The sequence below is a fragment of the Chrysochloris asiatica genome, unplaced genomic scaffold (genome assembly GCF_000296735.1).
Source record: "Chrysochloris asiatica unplaced genomic scaffold, ChrAsi1.0 scaffold00015, whole genome shotgun sequence".
Lineage (NCBI taxonomy): Eukaryota > Metazoa > Chordata > Mammalia > Afrosoricida > Chrysochloridae > Chrysochloris > Chrysochloris asiatica.
The window spans coordinates 16,312,744-16,316,465 of NW_006408533.1; positions in this window are offsets into that span (position 1 = coordinate 16,312,744).

The following is a 3,722-nucleotide window of genomic DNA, read 5'->3' on the forward strand; positions in this document are numbered from 1 at the left end:
AATCCATGTATTACTCCTTCAATGATTTAAACTGGAAAATCATAGATGTGCTGCTCCATTAGTATAGTAAATTATTTAGTGAAATTGAGCTAGGTAGATGCAGTGATAAAATTCAAACTTCCATTTAATGTCTTTACAATGCCAATACAGCTCCTCAAAAAGGAAGTGGTGTGCTGTCTGGCAGGGCAGGCATGTTTTCAAATGCATCGGTTTAGAACCCTTCAGGGCTCACTGTTACCTGCACACTTGGATGTTAGGATCAGGTCATTGTGACTTTTTTATCAGTATGTCTGGACTAAAAATATTGAAAGAATAAAACAAAAAATCTTGCAGTTGAGTCCATTCAAACTCCTGGTGATCCATGTGTTACTGGGTAGAACTGCTCCATAGGGTTTTCTTGGCTGCAATGTTTTATGGAACTGCTGGATGGGTTCGAACTGCCTACCTTTAGGTTGTTAAGTGCCATCAAGTCAGTTCTGACTCATAGTGACCCTGTATAGGGATAGGGTTTCCAAGGACCTTGACCTTGTGGTTAGCAGTCCAGTGCTCTTCCTACAGTACCAATTCCTGGGACCTTAGACTGAGCAATAAAGGGGCCATATATCCAATCCTGCTTGAGCTAAGAGAAGACATGGAGAAGGCAGACTCCAAGCCAAATCCAGCAGTCTATTGTACTGGCTCACAATACAAAGATAAGAGGGCCTGCATCACATGGTTTGGAGTTGCAGTATAATTTCTGGACACCAATATGGCTCCTACCTAGCATCCCTCAACCTACAAGAACAAGAAGAAAAATAGATTCAAAACACAGGATGGAGCCAACCGTGATAACCCCTTTCTTTTCTCCTAGGATTCCCTTCTATCGGATTGTAGTTGAGTTGTATAACAAGTGAAAGACAAAAGCAGTTGTGAACAGAGAGAAGAATCAAGGCTTCTTTCATTGCACGACTCTGGTGTCCACAAATTAATGCCAAAAAGTGCTCCAGGAGGGGTTTGCCTTCAGCTGCCTCTGCAGTAGGGTCACTGCACTCTCAAGGCCATTGTCACAGGCCCTGTGACCCCCTCACACTCTATTGCAAAATGTTTTGAAGATCTGGCCCATTCCGTGAGTTTTAACAGGGATGATCACTCTTCTTATTAAATGCTTTCAGTTAATGATGCCAGGTAGAATGATGCTATTTCAAAGCTACAGGCAGCTCTTAGAGAGTGCCTCATTTAACCCTGTTGTCTTCTAGATGAAAAACAAAGGAATGAAGAGTTTTCCTCCTTCAAGTTCATAGAGATTTCAAAGTTTTGTGGGTTTCGCTCAGCATTGGCTTTTGTCAGTGTTTGACAGGTCTCTGGGCATCCTCCTGACCTTCAAGTATACCAAATACACTGATGGAGAGCCCTGGGGGTTGTACTAGCTGTCCCCACAGGGAGCAAAAGGAAGCAGCTTGCAGGATGGGGAGAAACAAGAAGGCAGAAATGCTAGCTTCTGTAGGGTCTACAAGACTGGAAGGAAATAAGAATATTAAACACTGTGTCAAAGGAGCTCTGGTAGCGTAGTGGTTACAAATCAGGATGCGAACCACAAGGTCAGCAGTTCAAAACTACCAGCTGCTCCGCAGGAGAAAGATGAGACTTTCTACTTCCATAAAGGTTTACAGCCTCGGAAACCCTGTTCATGGTCGCTATGGGTCGGAACTGACTCAACGGTACTTAACAACAACAACAACAAATGAAGTGATATCTGCAAAACACATCATCCATCCAACACTCTTATGAGGTAGCATTCAAAACCAAGCTAACTGGAAATGATTCAACTCTGGTCAAAAGATAAAGTTCTGGTTTTGGCTTTTTTCTTTTTCTTTTTTTTTTGACTGTCAACCTGAAAGAGATGGTGACTAACTGTGGAATTTCTGAGGTCAGGTCCTACAAAAGAGGCAGCAAAAGAGGCTGGGACAGAACCAAAAGGGCCAGTGAGAACTCTGCTCAAAGGATTCCTTAAGCCAGCAGCTTCCTAGTGGGCCTCCTCCCACACGGCAGCCCCATCTGTGTCAGAGTAGAACTGTGCTCCATAGAGGGTTTTCAACGGCTGGTTTTTCAGGCCTTTCTTTCAAGTTACCTCTAGGTGGACTTCAGCTGCCACCTTTTGGTTAGCAACCGAGTGCATTTCAGATCCCTTTCATGGAGGTCAGAGCTACAGGGCCTCTGAAGATTGGCTTTCTCAAGTTTCTGGTTTTTCCTAGAGTTTATTCTGTTTTACCTCAGTCCATAACTGTTCAAGAAGATGTGTTCAAAATTCAGTACTTTAATAATAAAACTGATTTTAAAAATTGTAAGTATTTTCCATCTACATAGAAATTTAAACTTGCTAAGAAAACCAGGTGACGCTGTGAGTTAGGCATTAAACTGCTAACTACAAGGTCAGCAGTTTAAACCCCCCAGCTGCTCCAAGGGAGAAAGAGAGGCTGTCTGCTCCCGTAAAGATGTACAGTCTCATAAGTTACATAAGGTCACGTTGAGTCCGAGTCCACTCCAGAGCAGTGTTGGGTGTGGATTTTGGAAGGAATCAACAGCAGTACTGTCCAAGGAGGGCCAGGTGAGATGATCCAAGTTCACAGTATGTTGCAATATTAAACTCTATATAATTATGGAAAGAAACCTTGAAGAAATATTTTTAAATTGTGATTAAGTGCCCTCAAGTCGGTTTTGACTCATAACAACACTATAGGGTTTCCGAGGAGTGGCTGGTGAGTTTGAACTGTCGACCTTGTGGTTCAAACCAACTTTGTAGTCCAGTGTTTTCCTACAGTGCCATGTGGATTTTACCTGGATTTATTTCCTCGTGGTAGTTGTATCCCCAAGAGCATAATTGGGTCTTCTTTCTGGAAGGTCCCTTTATTTCCCAGTTGAGTAGAATTCAGCTTGGGTTTCCTACCAGAGGACTTAGGTACCGACTTAGCCCTGCAGCCTCGTTCTACGGGACTCCTCAGGAAGGTGCATCTGCAGCAGGGATCCCAAGAGCATTAGTGTTGGGTCAGTGTTCTAGACGCTTCACCACGTTGGCTCAAACAAAAACCTGTGAGCAGAGCCAATCCAAACATTCCTGCATGTTTCCACAAGTTCCATCCACTTAGTAATACTTTTAACAAATTCTACTGAAAAAGTTTGTTGTTGTTGTTTTTATTAAAGGTTTGAAAAGATTTCCACTCAGAGCACAATCCAAAAGCTGGATAAATATTACCCATCTTTTGAGGGGAAACAGTTAAATATTCAGCTATTAACTAAAAGGTTGGGGAGTTGAACCCTCCCAAGAGGTGTCTCAGAACAAAGACCTGACAGTCTGCTTTTGAAAGGTCACGGAACCATGAAAAGTCTTTGGTGTACAGTTGACTCTGAAACACATGGGGTATCTGTAAGTAGGAACTGACTCAACCGTAACTAGACTGAACAGTATTATCCACACAAGCCTCATTGCTACCATCCAATTCCTCTAGCTCATGGGTTCCCAATCTGACACTGATCATTTGGTAGTGTGTTTGGATGGCCAAAGGAATGAGACTATAAAGACATGCAGGTATAAAAGCAGAGGTTTCGTTTCCACTATGATCTGAACACTAATTTGAACCCTGGACTCTGAATGTGCACCAGATGCATCGCTGAGCATCTTGTCCTTCTGCACAAGCTTTCTGTCACAATGACAGTCACACTTAGGAGAAGACCATTCTTCCATTCCT